The 18,983-nt window shown below is 38.5% G+C and overlaps 1 protein-coding gene across 1 annotated transcript in view; it reads right to left on the reverse strand.

Annotated features, from left to right (window-relative positions):
- Positions 1 to 18,983, reverse strand: part of GPBP1L1 (GC-rich promoter binding protein 1 like 1) — a 46,780-nt gene that overhangs the window by 26,322 nt on the left and 1,475 nt on the right. The gene's annotated exons all lie outside the window — the stretch shown is intronic.

The following is an 18,983-nucleotide window of genomic DNA, read 5'->3' on the forward strand; positions in this document are numbered from 1 at the left end:
AGGAAAGAGAAAGCGCACTGAGACTGGGAGGAGGTGCAGAAGTGCAGAGGTATGAAGGCACGCATGCTTGCGGAAATGGGCTGGCAACTGATATGCTGTTGTCTTTTTCAATTGGGAGGGAGATGAAAGCTCCCCACTGTTCTGAATTCCAGTTCCGGGAGAGACTCTGGGAACCCAGACTCATACGTGGAGAAACTGGACTGTCTGGCATCAGGCCAGAATACAAAGGAGGCTTTTTCTCAGAGGTGCTTTTAGTGCTCATTGTTCCTACACAGTGCTATGGGACACAGATCTGGGGACCTCTTTGGGGCAGAGCTAATGGGCAGCCATTGCTGTTTGCTCTGCCCTGGTTGATTCCCTAAGACCCCTTTTCAGCCAAGCTGTGTACAGAGGCATTTGCATATTAATGGCCTGGCCTTTTGCAATCTAAAATCTAACAAACTGCAGCTGGATTAGAGAACCCCAGAGCTTCCAAAAGAAAGCTCAAGGCTGGACAGCAGCTTGCATTGTTTTACAACTGGGTCTCATCTGGGCACCTCCAAATCCCAAACAAAGAGGAGTAATTTACAGATTTGTCTGTAACTCCTACTGGGTGGCTTCAGACAGTGGCTGACTTTGCACCTCCTTGGAGATTCAAGAGCCAGTGTATACTCAGGGGTCAGAGTGAGACAATCCAGATGACAACTCTTCACATCCATAAGACACACACTCAGGGGGCACACTCAGTGAGTGCCAAAGTCTCACTAAAGCAAGTCCTGCCACATAAGGGTGTCTCCAGTACCGAAGTTCTCCCATTATAGATACAACTGGTCCTCACAGCCAATTGACCTGGAGGTCAATTTTCCCAGTGATACTAACAGCAATCAAGGCTTAACTATAACAAGACTGTGCAGATAGCCCACAAAAGGGTGCACCAAGAGTGTTCACATTAGGTAAGCCACTAAGCCCTATAGGACACCTAGCACACAAAGCCACTCTATCAACACAAGGAAGCAGCCAAAACACAGAAACAAAGAAACATGTCATAAATGAAAGAAATTGAGAAAAGCAAACTACTGGATATAGAGTTCAAAACCACGGTTATAAGGTTATTCAAGAATCTTCTAGAAACCTCTGACAAATTTAGAGAGACCTTCATGGATATGAAAAAGGAACAATTAGAAATAAAGCATATACTGACTGAAATAAAGAATAGTACACAGAGATCCAACAGCAGACTAGAGGATCCCATGAATCAAGTCAAATATTTGAAATACAAAGCAGCAAAAAGCACCAACCATAAAAGTAGAAAGAAAGAAAAATCTAAAAATATGAAGATAAATAATACAACGAGCCTCTAGGACAACTTCAAGTGTACCAACATCCGAATTATGGGGTGCCAGAAGAAGAGAGAGAGCAAGATACTGAAAACCTATTAGGAGAAATATTGACAGAAATCTTCCCCTACCTAGTGAAAGAAATGGACTTACAAGTACAGGAAACACACAGAACCTCAAATAAAAGAAATCCAAAGAGGACCACACCAAGACACATCATAATTAAAATGCCAAGAACAAAAGACAAAGAGAGAATATTAAAAGCAACAGTTAGTTACCTATAATGGAGCACCCATATGATTGTCAGCTGATTTCTCAACAGAAACTATGCAGGCCAGACAGGAGTGGCAAGAAATATTCCAAGTGATGAATAGCAAGAACCTACAACCAAGATTATTCTACCCAGCAAAGCTCTCATTCGGAATTGAAAGTCAGAAAAAGAGCTTCACAAATAAGAAAAAGCTAAAGGAGTTCATCACTGCCAAACCAGAATTATATGACATGCTGAAAGGTATTCTTTAAGAAGAGAAAGAATAAGAAAAAGGTAAAGATAACAATTATGAACAACAAATATATATCTATCAACTAAAAATCCAAGTGAATAAAAAATATAAGAGAATAAACTGGTGAATATAATCAAGTGAAATATAATCAAGAAAAATCAAGTGAATAAAAAATATGATGAAGAGAATAAACTGGTGAGTATAATATAATCGGGCATAGAAAGGGAGTGGACTGACAATTCTGGGTGGGGGGAGGTGTCGGGAGTGCAGGAAGGGTCTGGACAAAAATCGGTCGAGTTCAGGGGGGGTAAAAGGTGGGGGTAGGGTGGGAACAGGGAGGAGGGGAGTTGTGGGGGGGAAAAAGAGGAACAACTGTAATAATCTGAATAAAGATTTATTTTAAAAAAGTAAAATATTAGGAAGCATGGGTATCAGATTGCTTACTGTGTGAGAAGGAGGTAAAGGAAATTTCAAAATAAACAGAGCAACAAAAACAAACAAAAAAACACACACAATACATTTGCAATATTACAGCTAGAGTGGCACTTAATAGAAAGTAAGTTTCAAAAACACTTTTTTAAAAAAATACTAAAAACAGCCTGGCTGGCATGGCTCAGTGGTTGAGCCTTGACTTATGAACCAGAAGGTAATGGTTCCGACTCCTGGTCCGGGCATACGTCAGGGTTCCAGGCTTGTTTCCAGTGGGGTGCATGCAGGAGGCAGCCAATCAATGATTCACTCACATCATTGATGTTTCTCCCCCCCGCCCCCCGCCTCTCTCTCTCTTCCTCCTTCCCTTCTTCTCTAAAATCAATAAAATATATGTTTTTGTTTTTTAAAGACTAAAAAACACTGACTTAATAATCTAGATGATGGAAAGAATTGAATTCATGACATTCTGGTGCTCAGGATGATGATCCAACTAACTGAGCCACACTGGTTAGGGCACTTTTTATAAAATTCTATAAAGTCCTTTGGTGATGTCTTTTGGGGCTGTAACCATTTTTAAAGGCAGACCAAATAAAGTGCCTTTTGCTTAATCATTGAGAAATTTTGAGAAAGAAAAACACATCATTTAAAAATTCTCTTAGAACTTTTAAACAAAGCTATAAGACTTTCCAAGTCCTGTATATTTTTTCCCTAGTTTCCATTTCTATTTGTCACTCCAAGTTCCAATTACTCTCCAATAAAAAATCTGATTTCATAGACACTATATTCTCTTTTGCCCTGTACTCTTTTAATCCTCACCCAAGAATACTTTTCCATTTATTTTTAGAGAGTGTGGAAGAGAGAGGGAAAGATAGAAATATTGATGTGAGAGAGACACATGGATTGGTTGTTTCCCCGTAAGCATCCTGACCAGGGCCAGAGATCAAGCTTGCAACCGAGGTATGTGCCCTTGACTGGAATCAAACCCAGGACCCTTCAGTATGTGGGCTGATGCTCTATCCACTGAGCCAAACCGGCTAGGGCTCAGCCTCTACTCTTGGCTGCCAGATCACTCTTCCCAAATCCAGGCTCAAATTATATCACTGTCCTGGCTCAGAAATGTTCTGGCTTTCTACCAACCACAGAATAGAATTTAAATTCCTTGGTCTGATAATTAAGAAGTCTTTCCTCACAAGTAATCTCCCCTTCTGAAATCCTCAAAGTACTTTAATTGTGCCTTCTAATGCATTTAACACTTGCTCCTTCTGAAATAATTACAAATGCTGATTCTTAACTCCCAGCAGCAGGCCAAAAAATTATTGCTTCTAGAATGTCCTTCTTTGAAACTCACACAACATCTAGCATGATGTCTTCCAAGCAGAAAAGATTCGAAAGTTTAATAAATTATAATAAAGCAAGGATGCAGGCCCAAACCGGTTTGGCTCAGTGGATAGAGCGTCAGCCTGCGGACCGAAAGGTCCCAGGTTCGATTCCGGTCAAGGGCATGTACCTTGGTTGCGGGCACATCCCCAGTAGGGGGTAGCTGATTGATGATTCTCTCTCATCGATGTTTCTAGCTCTCTATCCCTCTCTCTTCCTCTCTGTAAAAAATCAATAAAATAAAAAAAATAAAAAATAAAATAAAGCAAGAACGCAGAACAATTGGAACCCTACATCATTGGTAGAAATATAAAAAGGTGCAGCTGTCATGGAAAACATTTTGTGGTTCCTCAAAGTTAGAGCTACCATATGACCTAACATTTCTACTCCTAAGTGTATATCCAAGAGAAATGAAAACATCTGTCCACACAAAAACTTTTTAAGTGAATGTTCAGAGCAGTTTTAGTTACAATAGCCACAGAGTAAAACAACCCTTTCGTATATCAATCACCAGATGAATAAACGAAATGTCATAAAAACATATTATTCAGTTATAAAAAGGAATGAAGTTCTGATACATGCTACCGAGAAGACTAACCCATATTTTGTAAAACTATTGTTTGAAATTCTCTGCTATTTAGATAGTCTTTTATTCTGTAAAGTCAACTCTGCAATTTTTAGACAGCCCCTTACTCTGGAAAAGTAACTGCTTTCTAACCTGATTGAACAATGAGGAAGATAAACTTAGCTGTCTGACCTTGTAGGCCAGAGACTAGATACTCCCATGCTCTCACGCCATGCCAGATGTATTTTTTAATTGAATAGAACAGTGTTGTTTTCAAGGCCACAAGCTTCCAGCTAGATAACTACTAAGGACACACAGGGCTGGCTCTTTAATAAAAAATAAAAAAAACTTCTGCATGTTGCACTGCTCAGAATTTGAAATTCATTTTTCTTTGAGCCCACCGGTATATAATAAAGGGGAACTCCAATCTCTCTAAGCATCGCTCCCCCCGCGCCCTCCCCCTCCCCCCGCTTCCGCACCACCACATGGATAAACCTTGAAAACATTATGCTGGGGGCAATGGTAAGATATGTATACATATAATAATTTAATTTTTTTAAAAAAGAAAACATTATGCTAAGTGAAAGAAACCAGATACAAAAATGACAAATATTACTATATGACTCCATTTATATGAAATATCCAATCCATAGCAACAGGACAGGGATTAGGGGAAAGGAAGTCTGAAAGCTTAATGCATATGAGGTTTATGTCTGGGATAATGGAAAATTCTGGAACTAGATAGTGGCGGTGATTGCAAAACATTGTCAATGTACTTAATGTGACCAAATGGTACAGTTTAAAATGGTTACGATGGTAAATCTTATATTATGTGTATTCTTCCACAATTAAATAATTATAATAAACCTTGTGGAAGTCAATATTAAATATAAGCAATGCTGTATCTATTTCATTCTTTTTCTTTCTTTAAAATATATTTTATTTATTTTTTACAGAGAGGAAGGGAGAGGGATAGAGAGCTAGAAACATCGGTAAGAGAGAAACATCAACCAGCTGCCTCCTGTACACTCCCAACGGGGGAGGGAAGAGCAGTGCCTGCAACCAATGTACATGCCCTTGACCGGAATCGAACTTGGGACCCTTAAGTCCGTAGGCTGATGCTTTATCCACTGAGCCAAACTGGTTTCGGCTGTATCTACTTTGTTCTTTTTAAAAATATATATTTTATTGATTTTTTACAGAGAAGGGAGAGGGACAGAAAGTCAGAAACATCGATGAGAGAGAAACATTGACCAGCTGCCTCCTGCACACACCCCATTGGGGATGTGCCGGCAACCAAGGTACATGCCCTTGACCAGAATTGAACCCCCGGGACCTTTCAGTCCGGAGGCCGATGCTCTATCCACTGAGCCAAACCAGTTCTGGCTACTTCATTCTTTTCAGGTTTTATCAAAGTGCTTTTGCTTTCTCCCTACAATTTATCAGAATGACGTGTATCTAAAATACTTGATCCAACCATTCATAACTCTGACTAATAATCAACCTTTTATTTTCTTTTTATTTCAGAGAGGAAGAGAGAGAAACATCAATGAGAATCATCTATCTGCCACTTGTTGCACACCCCCTACTGGGGATTGAGCCTGAAACCCAGGCATGTGCCCTGATGGAATTGAACCATGATTTCCTGGATCATAGGTCAACGCTCAATCACTGAGCCACACCAGCAGGTTGATGATCAACCTTTCCAAAACCTATGGCTTACCGGGCATTTCATGTACACCCCAGCAATCTATGAGGAACTTTACCACATGTCCTAATTTTACACCTTATAATTAAACTTATAGCTAGTACAGGATATCCCTGCCAAGGGCCTTATCTCAATCTCCTCTACCTTAGGTTCCCTTTACCACTCTACCGTGTGTGTGTGTGTGTGTGTGTGTGTGTGTATTTTTTTTTTTTTTTGTATAGCAAAGATGGAGATTTATTGAAGAACAAGTACAGACTCCGACAGTAGGGAGAGGGAAGTCTCCCCTTGTGTGTATTTTTACCTCACTCGCTCTCATTTTCTCCACAGTCCAGTAGTGTCACCACCTAGACTACTGGTACCTACAACCTCTATCTACTCTGGTTTTATTCAACTAACAAAACCATACCCATTTCTCCTCCAGCTTGTATTCCATTTAGGTATTTATGCTCATTTCCCTTTAATCTAAAAAAAAAAAAATTTTTTTTTATTGTTTTTTTTTACAGAAAGGAAGAGAGACAGATAGAGTTAGAAACATCGATGAGAGAGAATCATCGATCAGCTGCCTCCTGCACACCCCCTACTGGGGATATGCCCGCAACCAAGGTACATGCCCTTGATCAGAATCGAACCTGGGACCTTGCAGTTTGCAGGCCGACGCTCTATCCACTGAGCCAAACCGGTTTTGGCTCCCTTTAATCTTTCTTCTTCTTCTTCTTCTTTATATATATATATATATATATATATATATATATATATATATATATATATATATATATTTTTTTTTAAATTGGTTTTTCACAGAGAGGAAGAGAGAGGGATAGAGAGCCAGAAACATCGATGAGAGAGAATCATCGATTAGCTGCCTCTTGCACACCCCCTACTGGAGATGTGCCCACAACCAAGGTACACGCCCTCGACCGGAATCGAACCCAGGACCTTTCAGTCTGCAGGCCGACGCTCTGTCCACTGAGCCAAACCGGTCCCGGCTCCCTTTAATCTTTCTTAACAAAGTTTCTATAGAGAGCAGAGGACCACTTAGTGTTTTTTCTCACTCCCCTATCTATTCCTCAATCCATACCAAATTACTTCATACACACACACACACACACACACACACACACAATAATTCAAGTAACCTCTATAACACCACTGGGGCTTTGGCTGTAATATAGAGTACAAAAATAACCTATTGGGGCGGGGACGATGACAAAAAATGCAGTGTCTAATTTTTAATCAATCTTGAAAGTGAATGTTCATAGCAGCTTTAATCACAATAGCCACAAAGAAAAACTTTAAAATTTGGGATCATTGAGGAGAAAACCAAAAGAGTATGGGGACCCAGAAAGAAGTTCAGCAGAAGTGTATTTCAATAAAGCAGGAATGATCAACTAGATATATGAAATGCCAATAAGTGATAGAAGACTGAGTGAGAACTGACCACTGGATTAACAGCATGTAAATTACTAGTGCCTATGTTGCATAGGGCCATGGTGAAAGCCTGCTTTGAGTGTGTTCTAAGGGACTATAGACTGCAACACTCCCTTGTTGTGTTGTAGAACAAAGAAATGGGTAGCAGCTAGAAGATCAAAGATGTGTGTGTTTTTTTTGTACACTGATGGGTATGACCCAGTAAAGAAGAAAAACCTGATGTAGTTGAAAACAATGCTCTTGAGTAGGTGAAGAGTGGAATCTGATATGCCAGCAGAGACTGGCTTTCAATGGCTTTGTTATTTAAAGTAATAGTAGAGGGAAGGCTGAATACCTGAGTACTACTACCAGGAGAGCTTAGAGGGTCTATTCTGATTGCAACTATCTTTTCAATGAAGTAGAAACAAAGTTCTCAGAAGGGGGGGGGGGAGCAGGTTTGAGAAGAGTTAGGGTATGAAATGAGAACTAGAGAGTGAATGAACTAAATATACTAGTTTCCCAGTATAGGAAAGGCCCACATTTGTAAGTTATCACGAATGTATGTATGTATGTATATATCAACCACGAATTTAAAGACCAGTTAGCATAGTTCTGTAGTTTAAATTACCTAATCCAGGGGTCTTCAAACTACGGCCCGCGGGCCATATGCAGCCCCCAGGGGAGTCTGATCCTGCCCACCAGGTTTTTTGGGCAGTGAGCGCAGCCAAGGTGTTACAGTAGGGATTAGTAGTTCATATAGTCCGGCCCTCCAGCTCTCTGAGGGACTGTGATCTGGCCCCCACTTTAAAAAGTTTGAGGACCCCTGACCTAATCCATCATTATGTACTCCCTGAATGTACTGGCTCTTCTCTTGAAACCAATATCCAACTCCCAAACTCCAATCCCAGTAAAATAAAAATCTTGTTTACTCTGTTCTATCACCCATGCAAGTTGACAGTGATTGAAGAAAAAGACAAAACTATGCTTTTAGACATTTGTTTTCTACAACAAAATACCCTGACCAATACACTCTCAAAGGTCAGAAACGTGTGACTCACCACTGTCAATGGCTTATACTGTTTACATGTACCTGGGCCAATCACATCTTAAAATCTCTTCTTTTGGTTTCTATGACATTGTATCATTAAGACTACAGTTTTCAGATTTGGATTGCATGAAGCTGTAAAATTTCAAAATGTTTCAATGATACAGGCTGCCGATTTTATTTGGATAAGTAGAACGTTAGAAAAGGGCAGCTCAGATTTTATTTTATTTTAAAAATATATTTTATTGATTTTTTTTTACATAGAGGAAGGGAAGGATAGAGAGCTAGAAATATCGATGAGAGAGAAACATCAACCAGCTGCCTCCTGCACATCCCCCATCGGGGATGTGCCCGCAACCAATGTACATGCCCTTGACCAGAATCGAACCTGGAACCCTTCAGCCCGCAGACCGACGCTCTACCACTGAGCCAAACCGGTTTTGGCAGCAGCTCATATTTAAAAAAAGAGAAAAACTGTCACCCACCCTTACGTTGGTAATATACATGAAGGGCTGGGGATGTCTTTGTCAGAGAGCAGTGTGAGTGGACTGCATTATGATATCCTGATCCTCTCCTACCCTCTGATCACTTTTTTTTTTTTAAATAAAATATATATTTTATAGATTTTGTACAGAGAGAAAGGGAGATAGATAGTTAGAAACATCGATGAGAGAGTCATCGATCAACTGCCTCTTGCCCACCCCCCACTGGAGATATGCCCGCAACCAAGGTACATGCCCTTGACCGGAATCGAACCCGGGACCCTTCAGTCCCCAAGCCGATGCTCTATCCATTGAGCCAAACCGGTTTCAGTTTCGGCTCTGATCACTTCTTTTTGCTCTGTAAATTTAATAGCTACTCAAAAGCTCTGATGCAGCATTTTTTAATTTCTATGGAATCTCTTCACTTTCTCATTCACTTTCAAGCCATCAGTCCTCACCTCTAAGTGGGTGACTTAAATTTCTGCTTCATGAAGCATTATATCATGCACATATCTATACTCAAGCATCCATCATGCAATACTTTTGTTTACATATTATATCTCCCCTACAAATGGGAATCACTTGGTAGAGGTTAATAGCAAATGAGACAATCTTAATATAACAGAATGACTGTTAAGTAATAATTGGTGACAACTACATCAATTAGTAGCTCCTTATCTTACTGTTAAGAACTCTTTGAACATTCCTATTCCTTCAATTGCAGAGCCCAAAACAGTAACTCCTGCCTATTTTCAGATATTCACTGGTCCTAATATTTCCTTTCCAAATCTCATGAACTGAGAATACTACTTATGTTTAAATGTCTAACACTTTCTCTTCCTCTAAAAGACTGAGCAACCCTAAAACTTTATACTCCTTTCCTGTCTATATATCAGTTTCCCTTCTCCTAAGTCTTCAATAAGGAAAACACCAGAGTTATTGGTAAGCCTGTTGCTTAATTTTTATTAAAAAAAATTTTTTTTTAATTCCCATCGGACAGGCAAGGAGGGGAAAAGTGATGGGGGAGAGTGTGATATGAGAGACACATTGATTGGTTGCCTCCTGCACATGCCCAGACTGAGGGTGTGGATCAGACCTGCAACTCAAGTACATGCTCTTGAGCGGAAATGAAACCTGCAACCCTCTAGTGGGCAGGCTGACACTCTAACCACTGAGCAATGCTGGCCAGGGCACACTACTTAATGTTTTTGGCATATATTTTAAAAATATATTTTATTGCCAAAACCGGTTTGGCTCAGTGGATAGAGCGCCGGTCTGCGGACTGAGGGGTCCCAGGTTCGATTCCGGTCAAGGGCATGTACCTTGGTGGCAGGCACGTACCCAGTGGGGAGTGTGCAGGAGGCAGCTGATTGATGTTTCTAACTCTCTGTCTCTCTCCCTACCTCTCTGTAAAAAAAGAAAAAAAAGAAAAAGAAAAAGAAGAAAAAAAAAAAATATATATATATATTTTTTTTACAGAGAGGGAGAGGGATAGAGAGCTAGAAACATCGATGAGAGAGAAACATCAACCAGCTGCATCAGGCATACCCCCTCCCGGGGATATGCCCACAACCAATGTACATGCCTTTGACCGGAATTGAACCTGGGACCCTTCAGTCCGCAGACATGATGCTCTCTATCCACTGAGTCAAACCGGTTTCGGTGTTACTTAATGTTTTTAATCCTCATATTTGATACTTCACAAAAAAGCAGAAAGTTGTTTTCTACTTTAGTATTTTTTTTAACTTCAGAGGAGAAAAATCCTTATTTAAGAATTCATAAAGGACATGAAATGTGAGCAGGAATGAACCTAAAAGACACCTAAGACACCTTTAAGATTTTTTTCACTGTAGCATTTTCCCATTAAGAAAATATTTAATATCATAGTTATTAGTGAGAAGTAAAACCTGCTGTCATATATTTGGGGTCCAATAAACAAAAAAAATCTTTCTAGTACAAACTTGATGACGACAAACCTATTTGTAAAAAAATGTAATTGGAAATTTTATATATTACCCTGTCTGCAAGAAATGCACGTGATATACAAGTGCTCTGAAATAATATAAAGCACTTCAGAAAACATTACTTTGAATCACTCACAAATTTCTACTTTTAAAATCTGTCAAATCATGAGACTATTTCAAACCTATTAACCTGGCAAAAACTTCTGCAAATATCAAGTATTGATAAAGATGTAAAGCAACAAGGAATTCTCATACATTGTGGGTGGAAGTGTAAACCACTTTAGAAAACAGTTTGGCAAACATAAAGTTGAAGCTGTAAAACCTCTATGACCCACCAATCTTAATCATACATGAACACAACCCAAGACAAAATATCCAGGCCTTTCTCCAAAATTTTAAAGGTTGAGAACTAATGCTTTTAAGAATTGGGAGTAGATATAGAGCAGTCGGTCTGGGGACTGAAGGGTCCCAGGTTTGATTCTGGTCAAGAGCACATGTCTGGGCTGTGGGCTCTATCCCCAGTAGAGGGTGTGCAGGAGGTAGCCAATCAATGATTCTCTCTCATCATTGAGTCCCTGTCTCTCTCTGAAATGAATAAAGAATATGTTTTCAAAAAGTTTATGCCACAGCTAGTTTGGCTCAGTGGATAGAGCCATCAGCCTGTGGACTGAAGGGTCCGGGGTTCAATTCCAGTCAAGGGCACTTGCTCAGGTTGTGGGCTTGATTCCCAGTAGGGTGCATGCAGGAGGCAGCCAATCGGTTCTCTTTCATCACTGATGCTTCTTTCTCTCTCCCACTTCCTCTGAAATGAAAGTAAAAAAGAATTGAAAGTTTTTCACTTTGTTAGGAAATGACCCTATGTAGAGACAGTAACAAACCAAATCTTCTGGAAGAAGCAAATTGACAATAAAAAAGTTACGAGTCTTTGATTGAAACAGCCAGAAAAGGAATTTTTCATATATAGGGAGTTCAGAGAATCAATGAGAGCCTCCTTAACTTGTGAAACATGCAAAACCAAGTAAAGCTTAGTCAAGACCACCAACCAAGGTCACACCACAGGAAGAGTCTCAGGAAACTGCTCCACTCTCACTGCCACTGCCATCAGCCAATGGAATGGATTCTAAACTGTCCTCGCTTCTTTGCACCTATCCAGGTGCAAATCCTCAGTCAAGTATATTTGAGTGGCACAGCTGCCAGGGGTCCAAAACAGAAAGTAAATGTAAAAGATATGTGTATGTGTGTATACATACAAGTTATAGGCACACAGCCTTTCCAGTTTCCTAAGAGTCACAAAAAGGCAACACTGGAAAGGGGTTAAAATGATAAACAGATAATTAGGACAACAAAGGATCGCTTTAAAGCCCAATGATTACAATGTGCAGCACAAAAATTCTTCCAGTCTTCCCATTAGTAATAAACTTTCATATGTATTTTATTCTGCTTCATATTCGAAAAAATATTTCCTGAAAGTAATTTTACAAAGAAAAAATTTAAAACCTAAAATTTATAACCTTTTTCAGGTATTTAATCTCTTTTCCAATATTTTGCCTTTCAAAGTCACAAATTCTTGCTGCAACCATACTTAAACACTTATTATCCCACAGATAGAAATGGAATTCACTGAAATCACAACAATTCCAAATAAGAATACTATTAATATGATACATATGTACATTTACTATCTAATACAATTTGAAACATTAAATTCTGGCTAGAAGATTTAGAGAACTAAGTAGATTAGAGATTAGATTTATGCAAGTATCCAAAACTAAGGGTTTAGAACAAAAATGTTTTAATAGCATTTGTTCCAAAAATTATCAACTACACTACAAACAGGCTATTTAATAGTAGCAATTTTTATCAAATATTTGCACCTACATTGGCCCTGAAAGGCTCCAAATTTCCTATGTATGTTAGTAAATAGTCTATTTGTCACATTATAACTGAGATTTAATAGTTGTGACTATGATATCAGAAGACATACATTTTTACTTCAAGTGTTTCTAAAATTCTCTTCTAGTTAATAAACTTTGCTTCCCGCTCAAACATTACTTTTAAGTTAGAAGAGCAGACTCTGGATCTAGCTGACTCTGTCATTTACTAGCTGTACAAGTTTGGGCTGACAAGTTACTTCACTTCTTTTTGCTTCAAATTCTATTTATAATTTCGAGGTTGTTGGAAAGTTGAAATTAAATGAGTGAATATATGTAGTGTTAAAAATAGTTGCCAGGATATTTTCCCCTGGAGAAAAGAAAAGAGAAGTACCTGCCAAAAGTGTGTATTCAATAAGTGTTAGGAATAAAATGTTTAATAGATGGTGAGAATAAAACAATAGGGGGAAGAGGAAATTTCAGACCAAATAGGCTAAGAAAACTATTCACTAGTACCCAAAACCAGAATACAAAACCACTGCAAACCCAGCATACTTAGCTCAATTTTTATAATACAATAAGTATATACTAGAAAGAAAAAAAGGACAGGAAATAAACTACTTGAAAAGTTAATACTCAATGGGATCAGAAGGAAATCCCAAAAAAGCACAGAATCACCTACGAAGTTAGCCTCCTGACTCCCTTTCCCCAAAATTCAAACTCTATCTAAGCTTCTACATATAACTATTAATTTACAGGAAATCAGGAAAATCTAGAATATGGAAACCTCTGCAAGAGAAATGGCCTGGTTTCTTCAACGAAGTGCAAAGAAAAAGAGAAGAAACAGCCAAAACCGGTTTGGCTCAGTGGATAGAGCGTTCGTATGCGGACTGGAAGGTCCCAGGTTCAATTCCGGTCAAGGGCATGTGCATTGGTTGCGGGCACAATCCCTGGTAGGGGACGTGCAGGAGGCAGCTGGTCGATGTTTCTAGCTCTCTATCCCTCTCTCTTCCTCTCTGTAAAAAATCAATAAAGTATATTTTTTTTTAAAAAGAGAAGAAACAAATTAAGAGGCTAGAAAGAAAGTCAATTACAGCATGTGTGGTCTGGGCTCTGCTTAAAAACAAAAAAAAAAAACAAACAAAAAAAACTAGGAAAGTTAACAGAAACATTGAATCTAAGAAAGAAAAACAAAGCAAAGAACTTCTGTGCAATGATCTGTTCAGATTTCACTCGATTGGTAAATGGATGTACACGAAAGATAATTTCAGATAATTTAGATTTAATAATTATGAAGTGCTTGCTATTGTCGGGCATTGTTTTTTGTTTTTTTTTAAAATATACATTTTATTGATTTTTTACAGAGAGGATGAGAGAGGGATAGAGAGTTAGAAACATCAATGAGAAAATCATCTATCAGCTGCCTCTTGCACACCCCTACTGGGGATGTGTCTGCAACCAAGGTACATGCCCTTGACCGGAATCAAACCTGGGACCTTTCAGTCTGCAGGCTGACTCTCTATCCACTGAGCCAAACCGGTTTTGGCATCAGGCACTGTTTTAAGAACTCTACAAATATTTTATTTGTTAACCCCAATAGTCCTATGAGAAGGAACCACTTTCCCCATTTAACAGAGAAAGAAAAAGGCACAAAAACCTTACCTAAACTCTCCCAAAGTCATAAAGCTATCAAGTGACAATGCTGAGATTCAAACTCAGGCTATAAAGTTGGTACCCTTAATTACTGTATCATACTATCTCTCTACATGATGTAGTGGAAACAGCTCTTCGGAATCAGATAAAACTGCCTGAATCCCCCTCTCTTCTGTTATATCAACTATTTACTTAACTTCTCAGAACCTCTGTACACTCACTTGTAGAATAGAAGGGCACCATACATAGTTAAGGAATAGAGAGATTATATATTGGACTATATTATAGGCTTTAGCTTATGAAACCTACAATAATGGTTCTCACTACCCTTCCCATCATAGGTGCAAAGACTAATTAAAAAGTCGAGCTAATAATTCATAAACACATAGCAGAAACACTGGAATAGGCCTACCTTTTAATTAACTAGCTAAAGTGCACCCAAACCAACTTGACAAGATACTTATAAATATAAACTTTAAGAATAGCAATAACTTGCAGAAACAGGTTTGGCTAAGTGTTAGAGCATCGGCCTGCGGACTGAAAGGTTCCGGGTTCGATTCTGGTCAAGGGCACGTACCTTGGTTGTGGGCACATCCCAGGAGGGGGAGTGCAAGAGGCAGCTGGTCGATGTTTCTCTCTCATCGACGTTTCTAACTCTCTATCCCTCTCAATTCCTCTGTGTAGAATCAATAAAATATATTAAAAAAATAGCAATAACTCAAAAAGAAATTTTTTACATAATAAAACTTAAACTTATAATCAGCAGAAACAAGAGTTTTCAATCTAAATTTAAAGTATAGCTAAACTTAGATTAAAACCCCCCCACAAAAAACAAGGAAAACTTATTCCACATAAATAGACCCACAGCTCAGAAAATCATACTAAAATTTTGTTTATGCGGGTGATTCTTTAGCCTGATGTTTGGTTAATATAAGGCAAAATAGTTTTATCATGGAAACGAAGGTAGCCCTAGCTGGTTTGGCTCAGCAAATAGAGCAATGGCCTTCGAACTGAAGGGTCCTTGGATTCCATTCCAGTTAAGGGCATATACCTAGGTTGCAGGCTTGATCTCCAGTAGGATGCATGCAGGAGGCAGCCGATCAATGATTCTCTCTCATCGTTGATGTTTCTTTCTCTCTCTCTCTCTCCCTGTCCCTTCCTCTCCGATATAAATTTAAAAATATGTATTTAAAAAAAGAAAAGGTAAATTTAATTAGTATGTTAAAAAAATCAACTTGAAAGACAGCTATGTGCCAAAACCGGTTTGGCTCAGTGGTTAGAGCATTGGCCTGCGGACTGAAAGGTCCCAGGTTCGATTCAGGTCAATGGCATGTACCTTGGTTGCGGGCACATCCCCATTGGGGGGTGTGCAGGAGGCAGCTGGTCGATGTTTCTCTCTCATCGATGTTTCTAACTATCTCTCTCTCTCCCTCTCTCTGTAATAAATCAATAAAATATATTTAAAAAAAAACAAAGACAGCTATGTCGTTAACCTTGAATATTTTTGTGTTTATTTGTTATACGACCAAGTTCTTTGATGGCAGGAGATGTTTTAGGTCATCTGATATTCCTAACACCCAGCATGCTGATACTGGCACCATACATAATTCAGCCTCTTGCAGTTCTTTTTTTTTAATTTATTGGAATTACATTCGCTAATTACTGTAGAGGGCCCCCGGAGAATGCACATGGATGACCTTTAATTATCATCAGCTGAACTCAAGCGTAGGCTAAGCCACGCCCTGGGAACATGTTTCCCCAAAATGTCAGAGACTGTAATCAGTACAGATTTATCTTTATCCATGTGCTTGGAATGAGGAACGAATAGGACCTTGACTTACCCAGGTCTTGATATGCTAAATCCCAGGAATGAGGGAATGAATAGGACCTGGGCACACCCAAAACTCTTTTGATTCTAAACTTTTCAGGGAAACCTCCCTTTATTCTTTTGGAAATAAATAAATGCGCAATGGTGGGTGGTAACTGTCTCTCCATCAGTGACAGCCCCCAACCCGGGTCCCAGATTGAATCTATTTCTGCCTCTGGGTCTCTTTATTTTTCTTCCTTAATTTCTTTTTAAAAAAAAAATATATTTTATTGATTTTTAAAAAATTGATTATGGTCTTCTTTAATTTCTTAATCCCCAGTTCCTCTACTCAGGAACCTGTCGTTTTCCGCGCGGGTAGCAGAAAACGGAGAAACAGCCCCCCACAAATTACATAGGTTAAAGGCGTACTATTCTATAACATATCCTCTGCATATTGCACTGTGTTCACCACCTCAAGTCATGTGCCTCTGTATTTCTTAAAAAGGAGAATAATTGACATGTTCTGTCTAAATAATGAAAAATAGCCCTGTCTGGTTAGTGCATCATTCAGATACACCAAGGTTGTGGGTTCGATACCAAGTCAGCGAACATACAAGCATCAACCAATGAATGCACAATTACTAGTAAGTGAAATAACAAATGGATCTCTCTCTCTCTCTCTCTCTCTCTCTCTCTTGATATGATATGATATATATTTCGAGAGAGAGAGAAGAAAAGAGCCCTAGATATTTTGGTTCAATGCATAGAGAGCATCAGTCTTCGGACTAAAGGGTCCCGGGTTTGATTCCGGTCAAGGGCACATGCCAGGGTTGTGGGCTCCATCCCCAGTGGGGGAGGAAGGCATGCTGGAGGTAGTCAGTCAATGATTCTCTCTCATCATTGATGTTTCTCTCTTCACCCCCCTCCCCCACTTCTTACTCTCTGGAGGAAAAAAAGCAACAAAAAAATGAAAAAGTAAAGAAAATAAAATAATAATTTGCCCAAAAGATCAATCAAAGGCTGATTATTTGCTTTAGTAAAGGAAAATAACTATTAGAATCCTTTAAATATATCTGCCTAATTCAGTGGTCGGCAAACTCATTAGTCAACAGAGGGGCAAACCGACCACTGGCCTAGTTTATTTGAAATCACCTATAGAAACCCAATTTACCTAACAATAGCAATATTTTACCTCTTTAGTGAAGGTATACTTTTGGACAAAAAATGTTTAGCTCTGCTTATTGTACTATTATTCAAGTTTGACTATAGTCACTTTTGTTTTGAGCAGACTTCAGTGGGAAATAAAATTCAGAATTTGATTAATAGTCATTTATGATTTAGTATTATCTATGCACCACATAGAATTTTTTTACCATCCATTTGAAAAACCATATATACACACACACCAAAATTTATCTTTTCTATGGACTACTTTTCCAGCCGATCCTTTAAAATTTTGTGCGTTCTCATCTTTCCAACAGCTTAGGTTTAAATACTAGCTGGATGAGTCGGGCTTTTCCCCCTCAAGTAAAAACCTTAGGGGTATAACAATATTTACCTCATAGAAATAATAAATTAATAAATGTAAAGCACTTCAAGGAATAGTCCCTGGCACATTAGAGTTATCACTGTTATTAAGTGTATACACTTTAATAATAAAACAAATGCAGTCTGCTGAAGTCTGATTCAGAACTGTGTTTTATCTTTAACTGAGTATTTGAAAATGAATTTGTAAGTAGCAATGTGCCCCAGACCTCTTACTATTCCAAACTTATTAAAATCGCCCCCTCCTTAGCTAAGCTTAATAACCTGAAAAAATTACAATAAAGTGGCATTTAAGTTTATGGGTCAGTAAGCAACGATGACAAAAAAAAAAAAATCCAGACTTGTAATTTCTACAAAGCACTTTAAAATTTTTTTTTTTTTTTTGTAAAACCACCAAAATAAGAACAAAATATCCTAAAAAGTAAGCTGACAAAAATGTTTGTGTTGAAAGAATGTAGGAAGGTAAATTGACATTGACTCTCTTGGGGAAAATGACAGTTTAACTATTAATTCCAAAGTTCTCATTCACATGAGCATTTTATTATAGTTTACAGATTACAATTTGAAACTCAAGCACCTTCCCAAACACTTAAGTTAACTGTGTCTGGTTTACATTCTCTGCCTTTTTGTTTTCAGTTATATTTCTGAATCTTATAGTTAAAAAAAAAAAAAAAAAAGCTAACAAAAAGACAGGCTTTTGTTAAAAAGGGCACAACAATCAGAAGCTCCACAGCTCAAGTGTGTTTTCACTTGTCTTACACTAATGAACGACCCAAACTTAACAGCACTCAGATTCCCTTTCAAGTATTACACATAAAAGACCTGAGAAAAAGCCAGCAGTCCACCAAATTACAAACCTAAGTGTTTTGAAGAATGCCAGTCACTTTACTTCTGTAAGGGATTTACACAGGAAAGTGACTTGTTACTAAACTAAAACATGAACCACCCAATGAACTCCGTTTTCCCCCCGAGCAATAAATATCAGAGAGAGCAAGTTATTTAAACAAATATGACAAACCGAGCTCAGAGCACCAAGTTGGATAAAATTAACACCACAGAATAATTTCAAAACTATAAGCAATTACAACAAACCAACCCCGCACCCACTCTTACGTAAACTTTCGAAGTAAGCAAACTTCTTTGGCCTCACCTTTGTTTTCACCAACCAAGGCCTTTTCAAGATAAGACACCAATGACAAGAAAAGCAAAAGATCAAAAGATTAAGTTGTCCCCGGAGGAGGAACAATTAAAAATTTAAGACGACTTAACGTATTTTAAGTTACCGAAGCTCAAGGCACTTCCCCAAGC

This window comes from Pipistrellus hanaki, assembly GCF_964339955.1.
Source record: "Pipistrellus hanaki genome assembly, chromosome: 2".
Classification (NCBI taxonomy): Eukaryota; Metazoa; Chordata; class Mammalia; order Chiroptera; family Vespertilionidae; genus Pipistrellus; species Pipistrellus hanaki.